This window comes from Sapajus apella, unplaced genomic scaffold (assembly GCF_009761245.1).
Source record: "Sapajus apella isolate SASKATOON/1434 unplaced genomic scaffold, GSC_monkey_1.0 scaffold146, whole genome shotgun sequence".
Taxonomy (NCBI): Eukaryota; Metazoa; Chordata; class Mammalia; order Primates; family Cebidae; genus Sapajus; species Sapajus apella.
The window spans coordinates 378,830-392,868 of NW_022437086.1; the positions used below are offsets into that span (position 1 = coordinate 378,830).

The 14,039-nt window shown below is 47.0% G+C and overlaps 1 pseudogene; it reads right to left on the reverse strand.

Annotated features, from left to right (window-relative positions):
- Nucleotides 1-4,384: 4,384 nt before the first annotated feature.
- Nucleotides 4,385-4,820, reverse strand: LOC116540944 (annotated as a pseudogene).
- Nucleotides 4,821-14,039: the final 9,219 nt, after the last annotated feature.

Consider the following 14,039-nt stretch of genomic DNA (forward strand, 5'->3'; position numbering starts at 1 on the left):
GAACATAGCAATGTCACAATTTTTTTTTTTTTTTTTTTGAGACAAAGCCTTACTCTTTTGCTCAGGCTGGAGAGCAGTGGCACAATCTCGACTGACTGCAACCTCCACCTCCCAGGCTCAGGCAATTCTCATGCCTCAACCTCCAGAGTAGCTGGGATTACAGGCGTGTGCCACCTCACCCAGCTAATTTTTGTATTTTTAGTAAAGATCCACCTGCCTTGGCCTCCCAAAGTGCTGGGATTACAGGCATGAACCACTGCACCCAGTCAATATTTCACAATTATTCATGGAGACAGGGAACAGGCAGAAGTCATCTATTACCTAGATGCAGAGCACAGCAAGATGTCACAATGCCCCTGTTGGCAGTGCCAAAGCAGGGGGGTGAGGGAGGCCCACATAATTTGAGTGCAAGGCCCAGTGATATGACAAAATGCCCATGTGGGCAATGCCCAGGCAGGAGAATAACGTCACATCATGTAGGTTCTGGGTTAAGTGATATGTCGCCATTCCACCTGTTGGCTGTGCCCAGGTAGGAAAGTCAAATCACTCAGGTACTGGGCAAAGAAATATTTTACAATCACACCTGCATAAAGGTCCAGGGAGAAAATGAACAATTATGCACATGTCCCTGTTCTAGGTATTAGAGTCAACACCTCCTGTATGTTGGGTACATGAGTCACAATCTCAACAGTGGACTGGATCTGTGCTTGGAGCCACAATCCCTCAAGTCCACTGTATATTCTTCACAGAGTCACAGCCTCACAGGTATGCTGAATCTCGGTTGGAGAGTCACCAACCCATCTGTGGACCAGATCCACATATGGGAGTCAGTTTTCCAACTTTTGACTGCCTCCAGGTGTGAGATTCAGTACCCCAACATTGGCTGTGTTTATGTGGTTGAATGACAATCTTTATTGTTGGCTGGGTATGCATACAAATGTCACAATTTTACTTGGGCCCTGTAGAGACCGTCTGTTTTACTGAGAGTATCAGGCAGTATGCATGACAGTGGCAATCTGTCTCAATGCTCTATGTTTATAACATGTTTATAACCGTATCTGGGCTTATAACCAATGCTGTATGTTTATAACATATCTGGGCTTATAACCAGTGGTACAGCACAGTCCCTTCCAGGGCACAGCTCAAGCAATAGAAAAGAGTCACATCAACTAGGTGCTGAATTTGGCAATTTGTCCAATACCCTCTGATGGTAGGTCCCCCCAAAAATTCACATCACCTAAATGAGGGGGGCAGAGATATGTCACAATGTCCCTTGAGGGTATGGGTCAGGAAAAAAAAGAGAGGCACGTAAGTTTAGAGCTGGGCCAAACTGTCTGTCACAGTCACCCCTGTCAGCAGTGCTGAGAAGTGAGAGGAGAGTCATAAAAGGCAGGGGCTGGCTGGGTGAGGTGCTAGTCCCAGCACTTTGGGAGGCCGAGGTGAGCAAATCAGCTGAGTCGAGAGTTAGAGACCAACCTGACCAACATGGAGAAATCCTGTCTCTACTGAAAACACAAAAATAGCCAGGTATGGTGGCAGGAGCCTGTAATTCTAGCTAAGGGAGGCTGGAGGCAGGAGAATTGCTTGATTCTGGGAGGTGGAGGTTGTGGTGAGCTGAGATGGTGCCATTGTCCTCCAGCCTGGACAACAAGAGCAAAACTCCATCTCAAAAAAAAAAAAAAGGTAGGTGCTGGGCCTAGCCAGACGTCACAATCTCTGCTATGGACAGGTCCCAGAAAGAAGAGAAGAGTCATTATCTAGGTAATTGGCCCAGAGATATGTCACAACAACTGTGGGCAGACTAGGCAGCAGAATCACATCACCTGTGCACTGAGCCCAGGAATAAGTCATTCTCTCTTCTATGAGAATTGCGCAGAGAAGAACAGCAAGTCACATCACCTAGCTGCTATGTCCGAGATATGTCACAATCTTTCCTATGAGCAAATCCCAAAAAAGAGAAGAGAGACACGTTAAATAGTTGATTGTCCCAGAGATACTTCACGATGCCCCTGTGGGCAGGTTTGAGGCAGGACACTCACATCACCTTGGTTTTGGGCTCAGTTATATGTCACAATGTCTTCCGAGGGCAGGACCAAGACAAACCAGTAGTGTCACCTTGGTGTTGGGCACAGTGATATGTCACCATTTCTTTTCTGGGCAGAACCTAGAAAAAAGAGGAGAGTCACATCAGCTGGATTCTGGGTGCAGCAATATGTCACAATCCCCGCTGTGAGCAAAGACCAGGTAGAGGAAGAGAGTGATATCACAGAGCCTTTTGTAGGCAGGGCCATGGCAAGAGAGTTGCATTACCTGCGTGCAAGGCCCAGTGATACGTCACAATGGTTACTTTGGACAGCGCCAGAGCAGAAAAGACTCACATCACCTGTGTGCAAGGCCCAGTGACATGTCACAATGCCCGCTGTGGGCAGTGCTGAGACAGAAGACTAAATCACATTTCCTAGGTGCCAGGTCCAGAAACGTGGCACATTTTCAACTGTGGGCGGGGCCCAGGCAAGAGAGTCAAATCACGTAAGAGCTGGGCAGAGTCTTATTTAACAATCACACCTGTAGGAAGGTGCAGGGATGATATTCACAAGCCCATACATGTCCCGGTTCTAGGTGTGAGTCAACACCTCTTGCGTGTTGGGTTTAAGTACATGAATCACCATCTCAGCAGTGGGCTGGATCAGTGCACGAGAATCTCAATCTTTTCTACAGACTGTTTCACCTTAGCAGAGTCACAGCCTCATAGGTTTGCTGAATCTTAGCCTGAGAGTCTCCAAAACACCTGTGGGCCTGATCCACCTATGAGAGTCAGTTTTCCAGCTTTTGACTGACTGCAGGTGTGAGATTTGGAATCTCAGCAGTGGGCTGTGTTCATGGGAAAGGATGGCAATCTTCACTGTCATTGGGGTGTGCATATGAGCATAGGGTCAATCCTCTTGGAGGGATCGACCCAACATACAGGAGATGTTGACACTCACACCTAGAACGGGGACATGTGCGGGATTGTGGTCTTACCCCCGGACCTTCCTGCAAGTGTGATTGTAACATACACCTCTACCTACCCTTGAGTGATTTCACTCTGCTGCCTGGAGTGAACTCACAGATAAAATTGTGACATATTGCTAGGCTCTGCACCTAGGTGATGTGACTCTATTCACTGCCCACATGAAGAAGCATGACATATCACTGGATCTTGCACCCAAGTTACAGGAGTCTTTTCTTCTGCCTTGGTGTTGTGTACAGGGAGCATTATGACATATTGCTGGGCCCCGTGACAAGGATTTGCGGCTCTTCTGCCTGTGCCTTGCCCACATGGGCCCATGAGATGTACTGCTGAGTCTAACACTTAGGTAATGCAACTCTCCTGCCTAGGCACTGATTACAGGGGACATCGTGACATATTTGTGTACCCACCAACCAGGTCACACAAATCTCTTCTCCTTCCTGATTCCTGCTTTTAGAGGGGATTGTGGCTCTTCTCTTTTTAGGTTCTGTCTTCAGGGGAAACTGACGTATCACCAGATCCAACACTAACATGACGTTTCTGTTTTCCTTTAGCCCTAACCTCAAAAGGCATTCAGTCGCTTAAACCCAGGAGGCGGAGGTTGCAGTGAGCCTGGTCGTGCCACTGCACTCCAGCCTGGCACCTGGTGACAGAGCAAGACTCTGTCTCAAAATAAATAAATAAATAAAGGCATTCAGCCCTATTGCTGAGCCCAGCACCAAAATCATGTGCCTCTTGTGACTGGAGACACCTTGTGACATATCTCGAAGACTATCAACTATCTGATGTGACTGTCTACTCTTAGTTGCACTTTGCTTATGAAAGATTGTGACATATCTTTGTCTCTGGGTCTTGTCCTCCTGGACAAACCGCCCCCCCCAAAAAAAAGATAGTGACTTATTGCTGACCTCAGCATACAGTGATGTGATTCTTCTGCCTGGTCCCTTGGTCCCTGCCCACAGAGAGCATTGTGATGCATTTTTCAGTCTGTAAACTTTTGATGTGACGTTCCTCTTTTACCTCGATCCTCCACACGGTCCCTGCCCACCCAGGGTATGTGACACATCTCTGGGCCCATCAACTATTGAATGTGAAGCGCTTTTCATTCTTGGCTTTGCCAAAAGGTGAGATTGTGATACACATCTGTGGGATCAGCACCTAAATCATGTGACTCTCCTCTTTTGCCTGGGTGCTGTATTTATTGTGTGTTGTGACATACGGCTGAGTCCGACACCTACGTGATGGGACTGTCCTGCCTGGGTTTTGCTCACAGGGTTCTGTTTGTTTGTTTAGAGTTATAATCCAACTTTTATTTAAAAATCTAATCTGCCAGTTTAGCATTTCCCACCAGCTGGAGGAGCTGTTTTGCAGGCTTCACGACCTCTGCTCAGGTGCTGCCTTTGCGGGTGCCTTAAGCAGCCTGTGCAGCCTTTTTACACGCTTGCTTAACCTTTCCTGCCTCCTTGGCGGCCCTGAGAGCTTGTTCTCGCTGCGCCTTTCTAACTTCAGGTTTCTGATTCTTCTTGGCCATTCTTCTTGCATCAGCAAGAGACACCCCAGTGATGGCCCTCTGGAATTTGACTGCCCAGTGGGTTCTGCTGCTTTGAATTTCTTCTGACTGTCCCTTTCCGTGCCTCCTTCTTGGAGGACAGTCCAGTTTATCTGCCGAAGACTCCTCTTAGACAGGAGCACTGACTCGCATTTGCATTAAGAAACTGGAAAACGTTCCTGTCAGTCCTGGCGTAGTACCTGCGGCGTCCGGGGCAGATCTTGTCCCCACTGAAACTGCACAGCTCGGCCTTCATGGCGACAGCTCCGCGGGAGGAGAAAAGATGGTGAAGAGACGTTTTCTGAGACGGAGTCTTGCTCTTGCCGCCCAGGCTGGAGTGCAGAGGTGTCATCTCAGCTTACTGCAACCTCCATCTCCCAGGTTCGAGCAATTCTGCCTCAGCCTCCCAAGTAGCTGGGACTACAGACGCCCCCCACCACACCCAGCTAATTTTTGTATTTTTACTAGAGATGGGGTTTCACCATGTTGGCCAGGCTAATCTCCAACTCCTGACCTCAGGTGATCCACCCACCTCAGCCTCCCAAAGTTTTGGGATTACAGGTGTGAGGCACCACGGCCGGCTGCCCACAAGGTAATTTAAAAGATCTTTCTTTTTCACCTGGGTGGTGCGACTCTCTTATTCCACCAGAGCCCTGCCAAATAAAAGGACTGTGACGTATCACTGAACACAGCACCTAGGTGATGTGATGCTCTCCTTTTCCCTGGGCCTCACATATTTTGGGTATTTTAACAAATTGCTGGGCCCCACCACTAGGATATGGGAGGCTTGTGCATGGTCCCTGTGTATGTGGAGGCCTTTTGATATTTCTCTGCATCTACCACTTAGAAGATGTGACTTTCCTACCTGCACCCTGCCCGCAAGGAAGATTGTGAAATATCACTAGGCCATGCCCCCAGGTTATGTAATTCTGCTGCCTGTGTTCTGCTTTCAGGATGGAATTGTCACAGTTTTTGCTACAAGCAATGCCCGGTAAGAGTAGAGAGTTACGTCAAATAGTTGACGGGCCCAGAGATATGTCACAGTGTCCCCTGTGGACAGAGTCCCAGGAAAAAGACTCAGACCAGTTTGATGCTTGGTCCAGCAATACGTCGCAATGCCTTCTGAGGGCAGGGCCACACCAAAGAGAAAAGAGTAATGCCACTTTGGTGCTTGGCCCAGTGATATTTTACAATCCCCAACATGAGCAGTGATCAGACAGAAGGAGAGTGTCATGGGTGATGCGCAGAGATATTTCACAATGCCCCTGCAGTCAGGGTCTAAGCAAGAGAGTTACATTACCTGGGTTTTGGACTGAACAACATGTTAGAATGCCTTATGGGGGCAGGGCACAGGCAGGAGAATCACATACCCCGGGAGCCTAGTGATATGTCACAGTGCCTCCTGTGGGTAGTGCCCAGGCAGGAGAGGAAATTCGTATCACTTGGTTACTGGCCCAAGCAATCTGTCACAATTGTGTGTGTGTGTGTGTGTGTGTGTGTGTGTGTGTGTGTGTACCTGTGTAGCCAGGGTGCAGGCAGAAAAAAGATTTACATCTCCTAGGTGATAAATGCAGAAATACGTCAGAAGGCCCCCGGTGTTCAGGGCCCAAGCAAAAGCCTTCCATCCCCTAGGTGTTGGGCTAAGAGATATATCATGGTACCCAAAATATGCTGAGCCCAGGCACACAAGAAGAGTCACACTACCGAGGTCCTGGGTCCAGTTATATGTCAGAATCATCCCCCTTCTAGCAAAGCTCAGGCAGAAAAGGACAGTCACGTAACTTAGGCAATGAATAAAAAGATATGTCATAATACCCCTAAGGGCAGGGCCCATCAAGGAGAATTGCATAAGCTAGGTGTTGGACCTAACTGCATGTCACAGTACACAAGGTATGAAGAGCCAGGTAGGAGGGGAGAGTCACATTGCGTAGGTGGTAAGCCCAGCAATACAACAAAATCCTTCTAGGCAGAGCCCTAGCAGCAGAAAAGAGTCACATCACCTAGGTGCTAGGTCCAGCAACATGTCACAATAATCCTTGAGAAGGGAGCCGAAGTAAGATAGTAGCATCATGTAGGTAAAAGGCCCAATGATATTTCACAATCTTCTCTAGAGACAGAACCCAGAATAAAGAGGAGTCACATCAGCTAGAAGCTGGGTGCAGTGAAATGTCATGTTGGGTGTAACTACATGCGTGACAGTCTCAATGGCGGCCTGGATCCAAGCATGAGAGCCTCAATCCATCCTGTGGACTGTGTCTTCTTAGTAGAGTGAGGTCCTCACAGGTTTGTTAAATGTTGGTTTGAGAGTCACAAACCCAGATGTGAACCAAATCTACAGATGAGAGTTAGTTTCCCTGCTTGACTGCCTTTGAGTGTGCGATTAAGAACCTCAACAGTGGGCTGTGTTCATGTGGGAGGATAACAGTCTACACTGTTGGCTGGGTATGCATATGAGTGTTACAATCTCAGCTGTGTGCAGTGCTCACACAGAAGAGTCCAATCACCATGGTGTTGAATTAAGTGATTTTAATCTCTTTCGTTAGTCTCTTCTAATATTTCAATGGGCAAAGCCCATGGAGGAGAACCACATCCTCTGTGTTTTGATCCCAGCCATATGTCACAATGCACAACATATTCAGGGCCCAGGCAGAAGAGGGGAGTCAAACAACCTAGGTGCTGGGCCCAGCAATACCTCAAAATACCTCCTTGGACGGGGCCTAAGAAGTAAAGGAGAGTCACATCACATCAGTGTGTGTACACAAATGTGTCACAATACTCTCTGAGTGAATGGCCCACTTATGAAAGTCTTGCCACCTAGGAGAGGGGCTCAATAATATGCTGCAATTATAAATGCAGCATAGGCCGGGTGCGGTGGCCCAAGCCTGTAATCCCAGCACTTTGGGAGGCCGAGGCGGGCGGATCACCAGATCAAGAGATCGAGGCCATCCTGGCCAACATGGGGAAACCCCGTCTCTACTAAAAATACAAAAATTAGCTGGGTGTGGTGGCGTGCGCCTATAGTCCCAGCTACTTAGGAGGCTGAGGCAGGAGAATTGCTTGAACCCGGAAGGCGGAGGTTGCAGTGAGCCGAGATTGTGCCACTGCACTCCAGCCTGGCGCCTGGCAACAGAGCGAGACTCTGTCTCAAAAAAATAAAAAATAAAATAAAATAAATAAATGAGAACGTGTGGTGTTTGGTTTCCTGTCACCATGTTAGTTTTCTGGGGACAGAGGTTTCCAGCTCCATCCATGTCCCTGCAAAGAAAAGAATCCTATTCCTTTTAATAGCCGCCAGTATTCCATAGTGTATACGTACATTTTCTCTATCCAGCCTATCATTGATAGGCATTTTGGTTGATTTCATGTCTTTGCTATTGTGAATAGTGTTGCAATGAACATACACAGGCATCTATCTTTGTAATAAAATAATTTATATTACTTTGAGTATATGCCTAGTAATGGGATTGCTGGGTCAAATGGTATTTCTGGTTCTAGGTCTTTAAGAAATCGCCACACTGTCTTCCACAATGATTGAACTAATCTACAATCCCACAAACAGTGTAAAAACATTCCCATTTATCTGCAGCCTTGCTAGCATCTGTCATTTCTTGACTTTTTTTTTTTTTTTTTTTTTTTTTTTGAGTCGGAGTTTCGCTTTTGTTACCCAGGCTGGAGTGCAATGGCGCGATCTCGGCTCACCGCAACCTCCGCCTCCTGGGTTCAGGCAATTCTCCTGACTCAGCCTCCTGAGTAGCTGGGATTACAGGCATGCGCCACCATGCCCAGCTAATTTTTTGTTTTTTTAGTAGAGACGGGGTTTCACCGTGTTGACCAGGATGGTCTTGATCTCTTGACCTCGTGATCCACCCGCCTCAGCCTCCCAAAGTGCTGGGATTACAGGCATGAGCCACCGTGCCCGGCCCACAATTTCTTTATAAAGGAAGCCCAGGTAAAAGAAAACAGTCGCATCAAACAGATGATGGGCCCCGAGGTATGTCACAATGCCTCTTGTTAATAGGGTCCAGGCGTGCCAACTCACATGACCTTGGTGCTGCATTCAGCAATGTCACAATGCTTCCTGAGAGCAGGACCAAAGCAAAAGGGTAACATCGCCTTTTTTTGGGCCCAGTGATATGTCACAGTGTTCCTTATGGGCAAAACCTAGAAAGAGAAGAGTCACATCAGCTTGGTGCTGGGCCTGGCAATCTGTTTGGATACACCCTGTACGCGAAAACCAGGCAGAAAAAGACAGTCCCATCATCTGTGTGATGGGCAGAAAGATATGTCGTAATGCTCTCTGTAAGCAGGGCCTAGGCAAGAGGGTGTCGTCACTGGGGTATGGACTAGCAATATGTCACAACAGCCCATGTGGGCAGGGCACAGGCAGGAGAGCCACATAACCTGGGTGCTGGCTGCAACAATATGCCACAGGGCCCCTGTGGGCAGAGCCAAGGCAGGAGAATAGATTTACATTAGTTAGGTCCTGGGTTCAGCAATGCTTCGCAATCCAATCTGCAGGCTGAGCTCAGGCAAAAGAATCAAATCACTCAGGTGCTGGGTGTGTGTCACAATCACAGCTGCAGGAATGTTCCTCAGTGAGATTAACAATCCTGCACATGGCCAAGTTCCAGGTATGAGAATCAACACCTCCTTCATGTTGGGCCTAAGTACACGATTCACCATCTCAACAGTCGACTAAACCCATAAACGAGAGCATCAATTCCTCTGGCAGGTGGTTTTCTTAGTGAGGTACAGTCTTTCAGGTGTACTGAATCTTGGTCTGAGAATCACTAACCCACCTGTGGACCGAATTAAACGATGAGGGTCAATCGTTCAACTTTTGGCACTTGTTCTGATTGTGGGATTCAGAATCTCAACAATAGGTTGTGTTCACGTGAGAGAATGACAACATGACTGTCGGCTGGGTGTGCACATGAGCGTCACAATCTCACCTGTGTCCTGAGGTCAACTAGAACATTCTCTGTCCTACTTGAGGGCTTTGCACTGTATGCATGGGAGTTGCAATCTTGTCTGAGACCTTTATGCTGGGATGGACCCTTGATTGTACTTGTGGCCCTAAGCCCAGGTGTGAGAGTCAACATGTCTCCAATTGGCTGAGCCCAGACAGAAGATTCCTTACCTGCCTGTGAGCTGGGTTTAGAAATATTTCACCATTTCAACTCTGGCTGAATGGTCACATATGACAGTCACAATTTCATCTGTAAACTGCGTTTACCTGTGAGATTAAGAACATCGTTGGGATGGGTTTGGTGGCTCACACCTGTAATCACAGCACTTTGGGAGGCCAAGGTGGGTGGATCACAAGGTCAGGAGTTCAAGATCAACTTGGCCAACATGGTCAAACCCCACCTCTTCTAAAAGTACAAAAGTTAGGTAGGCATGGTGGTAGTTGCCTGTAATCCCAGCTACTCGGGAGACTGAGGCAGAGAATTGCTTGAATCCAGGAGGTGAAGGTTGCAGTGAGCCAAGATCATACCACTGCACTCCAGCCTGGGTGACAGAGCAAGACTTCATCTCAAAAAAAAAAAAAAAAGAACCTGATCAGTAAGCTCCATCCACGTGAGAGGATGACAATACTAACGGTTGTTGGGGTGTGTATATGAAAAACACAACCTTACCTGTGTGCTAGGCTCTGTAATGATACTCTCTGTACCACTCAAGACCTTTACGCCACATACAAGAGAGTGGCATTTATAACCTTTATAAAGAGAAGGGCCATGAACTCACCCGTTCGCCTAAGCCTTGCTAAGAGACTCAGGATCTCTGCTATTGGCTGGTTCAAGGTGTAAGACTTATGCCATCTGTGAGCTGGGCCAAGATACATGTGACAATTACACTGGTGGACAGGACTGTTAAGTAGTCATATCACCGCTTTTTGGAGCCAGAAATATGTCATAATCTTCCTGGAGGCCATGGACTAGGCAGGAGAGGCACATCACCTGTTTGCTAGGCCCAGAAAGATATCACACTGCTTTCTGTCAGCCAGCCTAGGCAGGAGAGACACATCAGCACCTGGCTGCTAGGCCCGGTGACATGAAACAATCTCCTGTGTGGGCCAGGGGCAGGCAGAAGAGGAGAGACACATCTCCTAGGTGATGGATGACAAGATGCATCACAAGGCCCCAGGTAGTGCTCTCCCATTTCCTGCATGTTGGGCCCAACAGTATGTCAGAATACCCAGAATATGCAGGGCTCAGGCAATAGAAAAATGTCACATTACCTAGGTACTAGCCCAGCGATACACCATAATTTTTCTTTTGCCAGAGCCTAAGCAGGAGGGGAGAGTCAAATCACCTAGTTTCTGGGTCCAGTAATATGTCACAGGGCATGGCCCCAGCAGAAAAGTAAAATTACTTACATGAAAGACACAGAGATATGTTACACTGTCTTCTGTGTGTAGGACTAAGAGAAAAGAAAAGTAGGCCGGGCACGGTGGCTCACACCTGTAATCCCAGCACTTTGGGAGGCCGAAGTGGGTGGATCACCTGAGGTCGGGAGTTCGAGACCAGCCTGACCAAGATGAAGAAACCCCGTCTCTACTAAAAATACACAATTAGCCAGGCATGGTGGCATATGCCTGTAGTCTCAGCTACTTGAAAGGCTGAGGCAGGAGAATTGCTTGAACCCAGGAGGTGGAGGTTGTGGTGGGCTGAGATCACGCCATTGCAATCCAGCCTGGGCAACAAGAGCAAAACTCTGTCCCCCCCGCCCAAAAAAAGAAAAAAATATATATGTTCATAAACATCGTGGAATACTGTGTAGCCATAAAAAAGACCAAGATTATTTTCTTTGCAGCAACAAGGATAGAGGTGGAGGCCATTATCTTTAGAAAACTAATGTAGACACAGAAAACAAATGCATTTTCTTATTCATAAGAGCTAAACAATAAGAACACACGGACACAGAGAGAGGAACAGACACAAGCCTAGTAGACGGTAGAGGGTGAAAGGCCAAAAAGCATCAAATCAATACCTGTTTGGTGCTATGCTTAGTATCTCAGTGACGAAATAATCTGCACACTGAACCCCTGTGACACAATTTTACCTATATAACAATTCTGCCTGTGTACCCCTGAACCAAAAATAAAAAAAAAATTACAGGTGGCTCAAACTTGTAATCCCAGCACTTTGGGAGGCCAAGGTGGTCGGCTCACTGAAGGTCAGGAGTTCAAGACCAGCCTGGCCAACATGGTGAAACCCTGTCTGTACTAAAAATACAAAAGTAGCTGGTGGGGTGGTGCACGCCTGTAATCCCAGTTGTTCGAGAGGCTGAGGCAAGAGTATTGCTTGAACCCCGGAGGCAGAAGTTTGAATCCAGGAGGCACCAGCCACCACAGGTAGAGGTTTCGCCATGTTGGCCAGGCTGAACTCGAACTCCTGACCTCGTGATCTGCCTGCCTTGGCCTCCCAAAGTGCTGGGATTATAGGCGTGAGCCACTGCACCTAGCCTACCTAACACATTTTCTTGTGGAAATTATTTATTTTCTACAGCCAAAATGAAAGAGAGATTTTTTTCTATTCTTTTCCTTGGTGACATTCTAAAAGCTAAGTCTTGGAATTTTGTTTGTAATCACCCAGCCATTAAAAAAAGACACATATCCCTGAGAAAATTCCAAAACTCAGTCTGGGCAAGAACAAGGTAAATGAGAATTGTTAACAAATGAAATATGTAATTAGATATTAATTTACTCTGAAACCCACCTCTTTTATACCCTTTTTTTTTTTTTTTGAAACAGAGTCTCACTCTGTCACCAGGCTGGAGTGCAGTGGCATGATCTTGGCTCACTACAACATCTGCCTCCCAGGTTTAAGTGATTCTCCTGCCTCTGCCTCCCGAGTAGCTGGGACTATAGCCATGTGCCACCACGTCCAGCTTATTTTTGTATTTTTAGTAGAAAAGAGGTTTCACCATGTTGGCCAGGATGGTCTCAATCTCTTGATCTTTGGATCTGCCCGTCTCAGTCTCCCAGAGTGCTGGGATTACAGGTGTGAGCCACTGCACCCAGCCAAACATTTTCTTACCTTTTAAGTCCTACTAATAAAATGCAAGTTACAGTTAAAAAGCTGAAGTCAAAATAAGTGAAGAAATCTTTTAAAGGTCACAAACCTAAAGAGTGGCAGTGGTGATTAGAAAACAAACGTGTCTGACTCCCGAGTCAAATCAGGCGATCTAATCACTTGAAAGGTTCTCCCACCCCAGCCTGCTTAAGTTCTCAATGACCCCCCTCGGAAGACACTGCCCTATGCCTCAGTGAATGCCCCAGGTCCTTTTTACTTGCAAGTTCTTGCACCATCTCACTGGGGTCAGGTTCAGGTTTTTTGTCTTTGGGGATACTATTTTTTTCTTTCAGACATCTTAGAGAATGCAGGGGGCAGAAATTATTTCTGTGCTTTACCCTCAATAGCAGCATCTGATTGGCTGACCAGCAATGTATCTCCAAGAAATAGCTGGGTTGGGTGAAGACAATCTTAGTATCTAAAAAAAGCCAGGCATTGTGGCTCATGCCCGTAATCCCAGCACTTTTGAAGGCCCAGATGGGCAGATTACCTGTGGGTTAGGAGTTCGAGAGCAGCCTGGCCAACATAGTGAAATCCGGTCTCCACTAAAAACATACAAATTAGCTGAGCATGGTGGGTGCCTATAACCCCAGCTACTTGGGAGCCTGAGGCAGGAAAACTGCTTGAACCCAGGAGGCAGAGGTTTGGTTTGCCTTTCAAAGGAAGAGTACACTAGGAGATTCCTCTCAGTCCCAGGGCATCCACCTGCTCCCTGGAGAGGCGACCCTTCAACCTCAGGTTGTCCTCTGGGAGAAAATGTCAGAAAGAGCAGAGGGCGGCCAAGCACGGTGGCTCATGCCTGTAATCCCAGCACTTTGGGAGGCCGAAGTGAGTGGATCACTTGAGGTCAGGAGTTCGAGACCAGCTTGACCAACATGGTGAAACGCTGTCTCTGCTAAAAATACAAAAATTAGCTGAGCATGGTGGCAGGAGCTTGTAATCCCATCTACTTGGGAGGCTGAGGCAGAATGGCTTGAACCTGGGAGGCAGAGGGTGCAGTGAGCTGAGAGAGCACCATTGTTCTCCAGCCTGGAGAACAAAAACAAAGGACTGAGTCTTTAAAAATATATAAAAAATAAAAAAATTAGCCAGTTTTGTATCCAGTGAGACTAAGCCTTATAAACAAAGGAAAGTTAACATCTTTTTCAGACAAACAAATGATGAGAAAATTCACTACTATTAAGCCAGCACCACAAAAAAATGCTAAAAGTTTTAAGTCTTGAAACAAAACCTTGAAATATACCAAAATAGAAGCACCTTAATGCATAAATCTCACAAAGCCTATAAAACAGTAACACATACACACAGACACACACACACACGCACACAAGATATTCAGGCAACAGCTAACATGATGAATACAGCACTATCTCAAACCTTAACACTAACCTTGAATGTAAAT